Source organism: Aethina tumida, chromosome 2 (assembly GCF_024364675.1).
Source record: "Aethina tumida isolate Nest 87 chromosome 2, icAetTumi1.1, whole genome shotgun sequence".
NCBI classification, from domain to species: Eukaryota; Metazoa; Arthropoda; class Insecta; order Coleoptera; family Nitidulidae; genus Aethina; species Aethina tumida.
In genome coordinates this window covers 20,872,100-20,887,986 of record NC_065436.1, presented here as the reverse complement: position 1 = coordinate 20,887,986, position 15,887 = coordinate 20,872,100, and the positions used below count along the sequence as shown (strand labels likewise).

General features: G+C 24.3%; 1 protein-coding gene across 2 annotated transcripts in view; it reads right to left on the bottom strand.

Moving 5' to 3' along the window:
• The window catches only part of LOC109594608 (cAMP-specific 3',5'-cyclic phosphodiesterase 4A), a 142,458-nt gene that overhangs the window by 58,869 nt on the left and 67,702 nt on the right, over nt 1-15,887 (bottom strand). The window contains exon 1 of one of the 2 annotated variants that reach the window (XM_020009831.2): nt 47-172. The exons of the other annotated variant lie outside the window; for it this stretch is intronic. The gene's annotated coding sequence lies outside the window, so the exon portion shown is untranslated. Of the gene's footprint in view, nt 1-46; nt 173-15,887 lie in introns of those variants that run through there. 2 annotated transcript variants of the gene reach the window in all.

The following is a 15,887-nucleotide window of genomic DNA, read 5'->3' as shown; positions in this document are numbered from 1 at the left end:
TGACTCAATTTAAAATATCCACTGAGAAAAACATGTAGGTACTCACTGGTTCTTCATCCGGGGACAGCTCCTCGTAGGTGTCGTCGCTGCCCCGGCGGCTGGCCGCGCCGCAGACGGCGTGACGGAAGGCACGGGCGACGAGGGCGCACAAACCGCACCGTCGCCCGCCCCCGTTTCCTCCGCCGCCGCCCCTATCCCCCGACGTCAGCTGCCGCCCCCCGTCCCCATCCCTGCAGCACGCCACCGCCCCGCCGCTTATGCCGCCACCGGCGTTCGGGCGTCGCCGACGTCGTTGCCGCCGCCTGCGCACGGACTCAGAGCGGGCGGGAGCGCAGGCCGGACCCGCGCGCACCTTTTACGGGAGCGGGTGCGAGCCGGACGCGCATTCGCATCTCACGACAGACCTGCAACCTAACCTGGTTAATTGGACTCGGTTCCGGATGGTCGGCGGGCCACGGATTAATGTTGCATTGTTTTATAATGATTATTTAATAATAATAATTTTGATGAATTAATAATCTGTGATAATTTAATGATTTTTGTTGATTAGCCTTATAATTTGAATGATGATGATAAAAACCAATATTAGTCACAAATAAAAACAACTTTTAAACAAGGAAGTATTTCTGAAATTATTAAAATATTATAATTTATATTAAAATTAATTAATTAATTAATTTAAAATGTATTTAATTTAGTTAATATGTGATAACCTCATAATTTTAGTTTATCCATTATAAAGTTATTAAAGTTATGACATTAATTTAAAATAATATTAAACTATTAAAACAAATATATGCAGATTTATAATGATTTTTTATTTTAAAATTTAAGTAAAATTTAAATTAAAAATAATTGTTTTATTTAATTAAAAATTTAAATAAAAAATAAATATAAAATTTAAAAACAACTAACTATAAATTTAGACTGATTTACCTGAAAAATAATTGTAATATTTAGTCTAAAAATAATAGTTTTATTTAATTTAAAATTAATAAAACATATAAATATTAAATTTAGATTGATTTAAATTAGAAATAATAGTATTAATTAATTTAAAGTTAAACAAATAAATATTAAATTTAAATTGATTTAAATTCAAAATAATTGTTTTATTTAATTTCACATTAATAAAATATTTAACTATTAAATTTAGACTGATTTAAATAAAAAATAATAATTTTACTTAATTAAAAATTAATAAATCAAATATTAAATTTGAATTGATTTAAATTAAAAATAATTGTTTTATTTAATTTAAAATTAATAAAACATCTAAATATTAAATTGAGATTGATTTAAATTACAAATAATTGTTTCATTTAATTAAAAATTAAAAAAAAAATGTAATATTTAATTTAAAAATAATAGTTTTATTTAATTTAAAATTAATAAAACATCTAAATATTAAATTTAGATTGATTTAAATTATAATATAATAATAATGGTTTTAATTAATTTAAAGTTAAAAAAATAAATATTAAATTTAAATTGATTTAAATTCAAAATAATTGATTTATTTAATTTTAAATTAATAAAACAAATATTAATTTTGAATTGATTTAAATTCAATTAAATTTAAATTTAGACTGATTTACATAAAAAATAATTCTAATATTTAATTTAAAAATAATAGTTTTATTTAATTTAAAATTAATAAAACATCTAAAAATTAAATTTAGATTTATTTAAATTAAAAATAATGGTTTTAATTAATTTAAAGTTAAAAAAATTAAATGTTAAATTTAAATTGATTCAAATTTAAAATAATTGTTTTATTTAGTTTCAAATTAATAAAATATTTAACTATTAAATTTAGACTGATTTAAATAAAAATAATGATTTTACTTAATCAAAAATTAATAAAACAAATATTAAATTTGAATTGATTTAAATTAAAAATAATTGTTTCATTTAATTTAAAATTTAGAAAACATCTAAATATTAAATTTAGACTGATTTAAATTAAAAATAATTGATCTATTTAACTTAATTAATATAACAATTAAATATTAAATTTAAATTGATTTAAATTAAAAATGATTATTTTATTTAATTTTATGCATTATATATATATATATAAGTACATATTTTCTTGCTTAACAATTGAACAAAAAAAATTGGTCAAAATATAAATTTTATTAAGATGTCCTGTTTTTAAATGGGCCACACTGTATAATATTAAAATTAAAAGAAGTCAATTAAAAATAGTATTAAACTAATAAAACAAATATTTACAGATTCATAATGATTATTTAAGAATTTAACCATTTTTATTGATTAACCTCATAATTTTTAATTTGAATGAATCTAGACCAATATTGGTCATAAAATAAAACAATAGTATTTTTGATTTTATTAAAACTTTATATTAAACTAAACAGTAAATTAATTATAAATTTATCAAATTTAATGAAATTGAAATTGTGAATTTAAATTCATAATTTGTACTTTTTCCAATATGTATTATTAATGTTAAAACACATCAATTAAAAGTTAAAAATACTTTAATAACAAATATATGCAAATACGTGTGATAATTTGTTTTATGTTGATTGACCTCTATAAAAACCATTAATGTTTACAAATAAAAACTATTTTAGGTAAAAAAGTAATTATTAAAATTTAAATTAAAGATTGTTCCTTTAGAAATTTAAAGCAATTTCGTTTAAATAGTTGTTTCATGTTGTGCAAGTTTACACGAATGACGCGACGCAGTAAACAGTTAATCCAAGGAAAAATTGTAAATTAACGTACATTTGTTTTAATTAAAAACAAACTAACAACGACACAAAAAACTTGTTTCAAGTGAACGAACGATAACACCATATTGGTCTAAACGGTGGCGACATAAATGTTTTCGAACAAATAAAATTGTGTGTAGTTACAAAATCAGTAGCAATATTTAACATACCACCGTGTAGAGTTATTGCGATTTAAACTGCCGGTTTTTACCGGCCATTCTTGCGGAGATAAGACAAGGAAATATGCAGTTGACTTTGCCAAGTATTCTGTGACATATTATGTCGTGAAAGCACATCCTTATAGCGAAATGTCACAATCTAGGAATTATTTTAATACTTTGTATAAATAGTCGCGTACGTACGCGCCGTAATTTATAAATTTCCGGAATACATCTAACATTCTATTGTCTTTATGTTGCATTGTCTTCACGTTGATAGTCCGCGTAGCATGAATGCAACTGTGTGTGTCAGGTGCAACTGCACAGTTCGCAGTTGGGTTCGTTAAAATCCGGCACTTCAAAGGCGTGGAAGTTTACATCGTACAAAATATAAATTAATTAATTAATCAGTGTTTACAATCGGACGAAGACAGCGTTACGAGAGCACCGTTAATTAAAAACACGTAGATGACGGAGGAGTCTTGAACGAAACCGTGGCCCGAACGTAACGCAATATTGGACGGAACACCGCTCATAATCCGGCGGATCAAAAAGCGAGTTTAATTTAAATCTTCCAGTTAGCGATTCCGCGCCGCATGCACGCCCGCTATTTCCATCATTTTAAATTGCAATATCATTTCGGAGTTCTACTAATGGAGGTAATTCCTGGTTTTACAACGCCGGATCCCGACCTGAGCACTTCAAACACAAACGTCGAGCGTGGATTTACTTTGAAACGCGGTCTGGCTAATGTGGATTATTGGTTGATAAGCATGCATGTTAAAGTCAATATCAAAAGGGTTGTTGTTGGCTGAGGGAACTTTTACTCTTCATAGATATAATAGCTTGTTGCACTGTTTATTTGATAGTTAATTTGAGCAGAAGAAATAAATTAATTGGAACTTTTAACACAGACACAGACTTCTTAATATGGAATATTTTTCTAATAAAATTTGTTATGCATTTATTATGGAAGATGATAATTATTTTTCATAACTTTTCTTATTTTTTGATAGTAATATTTTTATTTTTATTATCTTTTGAGATTATTTAGTAGAATTAAATTGTACATACAAAGTTAGGTAGGCATATTTTAGTAATTTTTTATATATTTTTAAATATTTTGCGACATTTTAAAATTTAATTTTGTCACAAAAATATATAAAACTAATTACAGTCGATAACTCGAAGCAAATTGTTTCAGTTCAGGATGAATATTATGTATAAATTTTACCTGAAGACTTGAAGTCTTAAGAACTCATTTTTTTCTGGTAAATCATGGTTCAAGATCGATTATCCATCGATATTTATAAAAATTAAACAAAAGTTCGTTTATTAACAACTCAGATATTAAATCTCAAGTTCAATTTTGATTCTATTTTAACTAAATATACGAACTTTTTTTGAAAAATCGATTATATATACAAACAACTAAAATTGACGAATTTTAAATTTGAGACGTGAGACTCGTCCGTTGTTAGGTAAGCTGTGGTTTAGATTTATTAAATATAAATAGAAAAGTTGTTGGTACCCCTAGGCAAATTCCTTTTATAATATTAGTAAGTATTAGAAAATGAGTTCATTTGGGTAATCAAATTATAGGGTGTCTCAAATAGTTGTCAAAGGTGTCTAGACTTTAAAATAACCGTTTCTGAAATACAATTTTAATTAATTATTTATTCATTACTTTATATAACATATTTCATAAAAACAAAATTTTAAAGTTAGTTGAGTTGGCTTTGAAATATTGAAATTAAGCTTCACAAAAATACACAATTTAGAATATATGTATTAAATTATCTCTAGCTAAATACAAAATAATATAAGTATATAAATTAGTATTATTTACTGACAATAATCCAATTCCATTTTTTAAACAAAAGGATTATTTATTCAAATAATACAAAATATCAGATAACATGTGCAGTATCAAGGTTAAATTTTAGAACCCACATTATGGATATATTGGTCTTTTATGACAAAATTTTTTGAATAAATTATTAAAATAAGGCAAAAACAATGCAGATAATTTGGCATTCATTCAAGAGAGAAAAGTAAAATATAAATAAACCAATCAATAAATAATATATAAAAGAAAAAAATTATTCTTCGTAGTTGAGCTTATATTTATTATATGGTTAACCTATTTCAAATAACAAACAAAACTGGAAACATTATGAAAATAAAATATAAAAAAATATCTAAAAAGGGCCATAAGAAATATATCATCATACCTGACAGTTCCAACTACAACTATAATTAAGAATAAAAGAGAAAAAAATATGTAATAACAAAATTTAAACGAGATAAAAAACCTGAACAAGAAATAATCGCAATGTTTGAATTAAAATATTAAACAATTATATTAAAAAATGGATAATACACTAATATCATTTATTATTTAAAGATGAAAAAATGAAAGATTAGATATAATCTAATAATTTATTATTGGAGAATGAAAAATATCAATAAATAATTATAAACATTTTTAAATCAATTATGGAGGGAAAAACTGAGAATGAATAAAAAGAATAATTAAATAAATAATTTATTTATATTAATGATTTAATGATTTACCTATAAATTTAATTTTCAGGTTTGTCATTGTTGAGATTTTTAATTGTTTCTATTTAATTTAAGATTTATAAATTTGCAATGAAATAATTAAAAATAATCTAGTCCCAAAGTTGCAAACATAATTTGATAATCTTTAAATTATTTAACAATTAAAAATACTAATAAGTAATTATGAAAAATTTTGTATTATGTTTCAGTTTATTATTTCAGTTATAAGATGAGTTTTCAGGTTAGTCAATGTTGAGGATTATTAACCCTTTCAATTTAATATAAAATTTATTAATTTGCAATTGAACAAATTATCAATTAGTTACATATTTTTTAGAATCTATATCAAATATCTCAAAATTCAAGATATTATTTACCAAACGAAATTTTGGGTGTTATGAACATTATTAAAAGATAAACCTTCAACAAATAAAAATACATGAATTTGTGCCTCGTATTACATGAGATTTATGTACTTCCAAATTAAATTGGGAAAGTAAGCCGTATATTCCGCACAGAGATAAATTTCAGAAAGATAATAGTGTTTCATGTAATAAAACAACGTGTCAGTTGTCTTCAGTAAGTTAAATGCAATAAATAACGATTGAAAAACAAGGTTGTTTATAATCGAAACAAGACTCGACGTCTGCCGTTTGTGTTGACTTGTGTGCGCAATAAAATCGACACTCCAGCTCAATAATCAGTTTACATGGTGAATAAATATCACACGATTATAAATATAATTCATTAGTCCATATGTTCTACGCTGTTATCTAAATATAATACATTACATAAAATACTACGTGTATTAGTACATTTTTATGCCGTGTACGATATCAGTATTTATATTAGTGCGGATCAATAATAAACGCCTACAATTTGGTGAGCGTAAACTATTTTTATCGGCGAAGATAATGTTTGGATTATATCGTATGTTTAAATTAGATTTGCGACGGCGAAATTATTCGATCGAATTGTACTCGTATTAATAAAATTTGGGCCAATTTCCTTGTTTTATAATTAGAAATAATTAATGAAATGTTATGAAACTTTAATTATTCTCTTATTTTATAAATATTTTCTATATTAATGAATTGCGTTTTAATATGCTTAATTCTTTTACTCTTCAATAATAAGAAAATATGAACTTTTATTAAAACAGAATTTTATACACATTTAAAATAAAATTTGGACAATTTTATCTCAAAGAAATATTAATACCAATATGAATAATTAATAATAAAAAAATTAAACCATATATAGTTTTTATATTGCCCAATAATATGTATGGAAAAAAAATTTAAATTGCATTTATTAAAACAATCTTAGAGCTTTTATTATTTAATATATGAATTTATCATTATTTTATTATATATTTTTAGTTAAAAAATGAAGCCATGTTTTGTATTTTATATTGCTCAATAATAAGCAAAAATGGATAGAGAAATTGCTCTTATTAAAACATAATCAAAGAAATTTTATTATTTAACATATAAATGATAACTTCATATATTTTTTGTGACTTTTAAAATATCATTTGAAAATCGTCAAATCAATCAAATAATAAATAATAAAGATAAATCATTAAAACTTTAGTATTAAGGCCAACTATTTTTAATTTAATAACATTTAATTTAATAACATTTAAAATCTAAAAATGCTAGTAGATATTTAAAATTTGTTTATAAAATTATTTCGAATATTACCTGTCATATTTGCGACGAATTCATATTTTCCTATTAATAAAAATATGAGAAGAGAAAAATAGTACAAACATTGCTTTTACTAACACATATTTTCAGCGCCTTTATTATTTAATATACAGATCGAAAAGTGTTTGATCCATAGTTTACATAATAATTAAATAAAATAATAAATACAATATAGATAAATTATTAAAATATTGAAATAACTACATATGTTTAAGGAAATTGAAATGAATAATTTAACATAATATTTGATTAATCGCTTTAATCTTTATATTGAGACTAAAATATGATATTTAACATTTGCAAATTTTACCAGCAAATTCTTGCTCATTTGCTGGTAAAATTTGTATTCTTGACTATGTATAATTATAAACAATACGATTTATTGATAATAATTAATAAAAATAATTAAATTAATTATTCGGTACATTATTTACATATTTTCAATAAAAAATTTAATATATGTTTAGTTTTTTAAATTGTTCTGTGGAATGAATGGGAAGTAAAGCTTTATTGAATATAAGATTATTTAATTTTTATGATGTGTAAAATAATATTTACAATCTTATCTCAGTCAAATATCAATATAAATAAAATATTAAAATATGCAACGATTTTTTTATGTTCTATTAATGAATCTCGAGTAGTTTTTTGTCTAATAATTTTAAAACAATTATCAAGTACGAAAATATTTTCATATATTTTTGGAAAATATTTTGCATACTAAAGCAAATTTAAAAATTATTTTGTATGATATTTATATAATTACTTATTTTTAATAAATAACCAAAACTTATTATTTAATATATTATGATATTTTGTGATGTATAAAATCATATATCTCGATCAAACATTAATATAAATGTATGATTAAAATATTGAAATAAAGGATAAATATTTTCAATTAATTTCTACAGTTAAGAAACAAATAATTATTTTAAAATTATTTTGAATAATAAATGCATTTGAGATGTGTTTTTGCTGAATAAAACTTGTATATTTTTTAGTGTTTTAGCTAATTTTAATGAAGATCTTAACAATTAAGATTTAAAAAATATTAATATACATATTATTTTTAAAGATGTTTATATAATTATTTTGAATATAACAGATACTTTAAACTAATAATACTTCCTAGAAACAAATAATTATTTTAAAATTATTTTTAGTAATAAATGTGTTTGAGATGAGTATTTACTGAATATAACTTGTATATTTTTTCGTGTCTTATAAATATAAATAATTGTCAATTGATTGAAATTAATACGGTGTTATGTTATTTAATCTTTAATAAAATATTAAGTATTTTTAATTTAAATAAAATTATAGTGTATTTTGTTTTTATGTCGCTCAGTAATATTCGAATATGATCGGAGGAAAATAATGGTTTCATTAAAAAGAGCTATTTAATATATGATAATTTGAGACATTTTTTTGTAATGTGTAAAATAATATCTGAACAATAAATGATAAATATCAATATAAATAACTTATACAATAGTTAATTTTAATGCAGATTTTTACAATTAAGACTTAAAAAATATTAATATACATATTATTTTTAAAGATGTTTATATAATTATTTTGAATATTACAGATTCTTTAAACTAATAATACTTCCTAGTTATAATATTAATGTGAGTATATTAATCCTGTTTGTAAATATAACCTCGTGCCATAAAATTTCCTGTCATCACTTAAGCATATGTTGCAATTTCCGAAAATGTTAGGACAACAATTCGAAAAACAAGATTACGAAACCAACACGTGTATCATGGCTTAAACGCTTCAATTTTTCCATTCTAATAATATGTAAACACAGGTATTACGGTTATCTCCTCATTTGTGTGATTCTCGCGTATTTTTTTTATTTTTTTGGTGTAACAGATAAAACGGTTATTTAACAATTACATTTGAAACGGTTTCCTCGTAATAACTAATAGTAATTGTGCAGTTGATTGACAGGCCTGAAATTGTACAAACGATTAAAACACGACATTAATTACAAGAAAATTAATCGATCAAAAGATACAAAATGAGTCGATAATATTACAAACAATGTTAATCAGTTTGCTTGCACATTTGAAATTAAAAATTCAATATCGCATCGACAACATACATTCGCACGAATGCCGCATACACTAATTGATTTATTAACGCGCCACGTTTGCTTTCGACAACCGCTGAAAAATGCACCGACGATCGCGCAAAATGATAAAAAATACCCACACATGCGACCAACGATCGTCGGAATTGAATTAAATTTTATTCCATAAATTTTAATTAAACGCCGCGAACGAAAATAACTTGTTTATCAGCGAGTTGGATTTCGTTCGTTCCGTTCCATCCCGACCTGCATGCGAGGACGTACCGTTTTAAGTTTGAAACATGGAAAAAAGGCCGCCGTACGTTTCCACGTTGCCGAGGATATCCAATTAAATGCCTCCATTCGGTTGCTTTCAGTTAGTTGGCCGCGTTCGCCAAAAAGTCCAGAAATAATTCGGCGAAGTCAATGTAATCGCACTTCGAGACTTCTACAAGCGGATGTTCGTTCTTGTACGCATTTACAAAACTCGAACGCTCCGGCATTAACGTACTTTTTACAGACGTCTTGGCCGCTTAACTGGATAAAACGGATTTCCGTAAAATATTCAAGCACACATTCGAAGCTGAAGTAGTATCGGAATTCGTAATTCCATCGTCGCACCGACACGGAGACGTGAAGGGAGAGAGAGAGAGAAAATTCCGAATTAGCAATTTTCCAGAAAAATGCCATTAAAACGGAGACCGCCTCGCTCGAAACAGTTCAAGTAATACAAAGCCTAATATAATGGAAAATATCTTCTCTGCAACGTCTCTACGGCAACGATTACCGGCTGCGTTCAAGAGGATTTTACGAGACATGTTTAGGCCAGAATTCAATTTGAGCACAAATATATGATTCAATCAATTAGTGGTGGAACACTAATTCGACAATGTTTACTTTTTAGGAGTATAAAAATAAATCAATGATTAGAATATTCGATGTGCTAATGTGGTGTTAAATGAACTCTAATATGAGTCAACATTGGTTATTATTTATATTTTAATTATTTTAGAAATAAAAATATATAGTGTGGTTCATTTAAGACATGTTTAATTTTTATAGAATACATACGACAAAGTATAACACAAATATCATTTTTTTAGAGTAAAATATTAAAACAAAATTATTAAGACGACTGAAGAAAAGTTCATTAAATTTGCATACTTCAAAAGATGTGAATATCAAATTTAATTAAAAAAATATTGTGCATTAAAGACCCTATAACGGAATTAGATATCTTATTTTTTAATGAAATTGTTATTTGATTTACTAACTAGATCAAGAAATAAAATATAAAAAATATCAGAATATGTCAATAGTCAATATTAACATATTCAGATATTTTTAAGATAAATTTAAGAATTGTTATAATATATTATAAAGTGGTGTCTGGATATGGGTTCTCTTGAGCTTCTATTCATTGAAATAAATTAAAAAGTATAGTATATTATTTCCATTTTAAATGGGCTGTACACCTATAATGTTATTGAGTAATTGATAGTGTCACTGAAGTTGTCGTATAAATATGAATTTACGAACAACAAAAAATCTTTCTGTTTATTCTAAATATAATAATTCTTTATGAGATATTAAAAAATAGTTCAAGATTCTTAAAAATAAATTATTTTTTTATGAAATATCTTTAATAGTTGTTATATATCTTTGAAGAATTCGGAATATAATGTATTTATTTATTTAATAAAAATGGTCCAATAAATTTTTATTTTTTAATTATAAAAAACAAAGAGGCCTTTGACGAATAATATAGGGAATAATTACATAGCGTGGATAGATCATATTGGTATCTATTTTTTGAGTTAGTATTTATTAAAATCTAAAAATAAAAAGCAATTATTTTCATCTAAATGGACCACTTTGTATAATATAGAAAAACATTATCAATTGTATTAAAATTGTTGTTTAATACTTTTATATTTATTTTCTATAAATATATTATTAATTATTAAATGATGAATAATAATATAATGAGTTACATTAAATACGAATTTACAGTAAATAGAGATATTTTTGTATAGTTTACTTTATTTACTTTCCCATCTTTCAAATGAGAATGTTTCACAAAAAAGTATTTATTATTAACAAATCCAAAGTAGAATTAGAAACCACATATTTTTGTTTCATTAGTCTATTACGTTAATTTAAGTATGTCACTAAACATTTAAAAATAAAATAAAATTAATTTTTAAGAATCTTGAATTTACTTTTATATTGACTCGTATAAAAAGTAAATTTAATTTAAAAGATTTCTATTTTAAGTAAATTCGTACATATATAGTCAGCATACTCATTACAACTATCAAAGTTAAGCAATTTATGATTTTGAAAAATAAACATATAATTCATGTTTAAACAATAACAATTTCGGTATCTATCAAAATTTTAATTACTTAATCTTAATATAAAACAGAAAGATATATTTTGTATTATCAATATGACTTAATTAAAATGGAAATATCCATGCTACTGTTTTATTTATAATTCGATTTCATTGAATAATAAATAACTTAAAATAGAGACAATAATTCAATCCAATTGCTTTCTATATTAGTGTAATAGAAAACAATTAGCAATTTTTGAAAGGAGCAATATTTTTCAGTCATTCTAAATCTAATAGTATTTATTATTCAATAAAATCTAATTAATAATAAAAAGGTAGGATGGATATTACCATCTTAATTAAACCTTATTGATAATATGGGAATATATCTTTCTAGTTAATTTTGATGTTGAAAATTTAAATTAAATATTAAATTCGTATATTTGATTTAGTTTACAGGATACTTATTACAACTATCAAAGTTTAGCAATTTTTGGAAAATAAACATGAAACATGTTTAAACAATAACAAACTGAAAATCTTTTTATTTAAAATTGAATTTACTACTTATTATAAGAGTTAATATAAAAATAAATTCAAGATTCTTAAAAAGTAATTTAATTTTATTTTTTAAATGTCGAGTGTCGTAAAATTTTTGGCTCCTAATTTAAATGGTTCACATTGTATAACATGGAAAGGCCTCTTTCTAAATTATTTAATGAATTTTTGATAGTCGTGCTGCATTTATTATTACAAACATTACAATAATTGTTTATTTTCTAAAAATATAAATTACTAAATTATAAAATTATAGTAATAATGAACATGTTGAAAACTAAATTAAATAAGAATTTATAGCTATTGTTTTAAATTACAATTACTATTTTATACGAGGAAATACAAAAATATGTTCAAGATTCTCAAAAATATTACATATTATTTTTAAATGTGAAATTTAATTGTATAATTGAGTATTTGTTCTTCTCTTTTGCCTATAACAAATATTATAAGAGAAGTATATTTAATGACCTAGAATCATATAAAGTTTATAAATATATTAAAATTGATTAATTAAATATTTGACAGTCAAACCATTTGCAATTGTTTAAACATCTATTATATTACATGTTTATTTTCTAAAAATATAAATTACGAAATTATACAATTATAGTAATAATGAGTATGTTGAAAACATTAAATTATATAAAATATTACACCAACTAGAAATTTTTGATTTTCGTTTAATATCATGTTTATATTCTAAAAATATAAATTACTTAATTATGATATATTAAATTTCCAATACATCAGGTTATGTTTTTGTTTAAAACTGCAATTGCCATTTCATTTAATAAATAAATTAATAAAGGCTAATTTGAAAAATATTCACGTCTCACACTTGAACGACCGATGAAACTATTATTATCACATTGAAGTATTTAAATGTATATTATAGTATATTAAATGATACAGACATAAATAAATATTATAATAATTATATACCTTTGAATGATGACAAATCATCCATTTGTTCATGTAGATGAAAAACTGTATATTATCTTTAATAATGAAAACAACGTTAACCCAAGATTGTGTAGGAGTCGCACTCACACTCATTGTGTGTTACACATTTTTACTGGGAGTAACATCATTTCGCATGGTTGAGCATTGAATTTATTGTGTTGCAATATTAGTTTTCGAACAGCATTATTACTTTACTAGGTAGAATACCAAGGACGTCTTGCCGGCATCAAATTTTACACGAAAACATAAAACAACATGTCTATAAAAACAACATAAACTCGAAAACAGTGTAAAATGTACGCGAAATAAATTTCCCTCGGCAAGTATCAATATTTAAGGAGCTATTATTTAAAGTATATGGCCGTTAACGAAGTGCGCGGATTTAATAGGTTTGTTTATGTTAGTAACCTAGTTTATACGGCCATGCCAATAAATGCATTATTTATGGACGCTAATTGATATAATACGTTGCGTATTATGTTACTCTTTATTTGGTTTCTATTTTAATTCGTGACGGTGTCGACCATTTGGTCGCGTTGTCGTTTCATTTGATCCGGAGACGCGACAACCACTGAGTAAACCGTAAGAACATGCAAAAATCCTTTTATATTTGTTAAGCGGTATGTAATATTTATGTCACGGAATAAATTACGATGTTTTTGCGGAAAATGGCATACAATAAGGCAATACATCAACATTGACATGTGTTTTAATTAGGAACATAACACTATAAAATTAGTACCTGACTCCCACATCGACCAATTAGGTATTTAATATTAATGATTATTATCTGCGATGTTTAATTATGATAAACAAACGAATTTTTAATGTAGTTATGAAAACAAAAAACATAAACCTTTCGTTGCAAACATTGTTTTTAAAATACTGATTTATTTACATGTATATATAAATGTCAAACTAACAGGTTTTTTTCAAAAGTTAATTAACAACATTTATACTAGATATACACCGGGGTGTCCCTTAATTAACGGGTCATAATTAAATTTTGTATTTACCTATGACACAATGTGGGGATTTATTCAAATTATAAGTGGACATTACATTTTTTTATTATACTTAAATAAACTTAAATAATGCCAAACTTGTCATATTAAAAAGTTAACAATCAACCGAAATAGGTGTGATCAAATTTCTGTTTTATTCAGTAAATTCTATATTAACAAATTTTTTCAAGTAAAATTTGGTGTAATTTTTTAAGTTGAGAAGTTTAAATTAAGGGATTAACCCGAACAATACTTCGCGTAATTTAAGAACGTTGAAACTTTTTTATTTCTTGAAATATTTTAAAGTTTTCTTAGTAGAAAAAAGGAGTGTGTTATAAATATCTCTCAGAGTGACTCTTTTCAAGATATTTGCATTTGAGATATTTGATTTAGTGAATTAAAATGATTCACTCTTGTATTGTTTCCATTAATGCGGCTTTTTAACAACAAATTTGCTAAGGAAACATTAACTTTTTTCAGAGTAGTGACATTTATCATTCAAGTTTGTAAGAAAATTCAACTTTGCCCAGAAATTTTGTTGTTAGAAAACTAATTAGGGAGATATTGTAGCAATGTACAATTTTAAACTAACACATTTATTATTTTTAACGTAAATAGTTAGACAAAAGGTTACATGAAGAGATCTTAATATTGTTATAAAGATATTCCAAGAACTAATTTAACTTGACTCAAAAAGAAGATTTATATAAAATACTAGTGAATTAAATCGAAAATAAAATAATAAATTTTGAAAGAAGTAATATTTTTCAGTAATTCTCAATCTAATTAACGTATTTAAAGTAGTGATAAAATTAGTAGACTATCAAATAACCCAAAACCCAAACAGATTTTTAAAATCACCTGAATAATCTTACGAATCGTATCCCTTTTGTTAGCTTGTGTCCCTTTTGCCAATTTTTATTCATAAATTAGTTTAAACATTTAATAATAAAAAACAAACAAAAACATTAATTTAACTTATGTAACGATTATTATTGATTTTTACTGTTTTAATTCTTGAAATTAACTTAATAATGATTAAAAATTAACTTTAACTCAAATAAAAAAATCTCCCTTCACTGAATTTTATTCAAAAAGGATGATATATAAGAAATTGTGGATAAAATGGAAAATAAAATCTCAAATTTGGCCCACCGTATTTCGGTTATTAAATTTTGAATGGAGCAATGTTTTTGAGTCATTCCACATTAGTAGACTATCAAATAACCCATTAGTCGGTTTTTAAAATAACCTGAATAATTAGGTTAGTATGTTAGGTGTCTTCTTTCATTTATTTTTTGCTAAATTTTATTCAAAAATGGGTTAAAATAGAGGTCATTTAATAAAAGAACTAACAAAACTTCAATTTAACTTGTGTATTGATTATTATTAATTTTTGAATAGAGTAAATTATCATTGAGGTATGACATAATATCACAAATTTCGTCGACATTCAAGTTTATCAGAAAATTAAACTTTTCAGAAAAAATCTGTTGTCAGAAAACCAAATATTTCCTAGAGACACAGATTAATATTTTTATAAAATATTAAGATATCCCAAGAACTAAAATAGGCTGCTTTTCTAATCTACAACAAAATAATGATCAAAATTTAATTTTAACAACACAAAAAATCACCCTTCATCAAACTTTACTCAAAAAGGCTGATTTATACAAGAGTTTAGTGAATAAAATCAAAAATAAAATCTGACTAATTGGTCGTCGGTTAAAAAGTAAATTAAATACACATTAGTCGCATT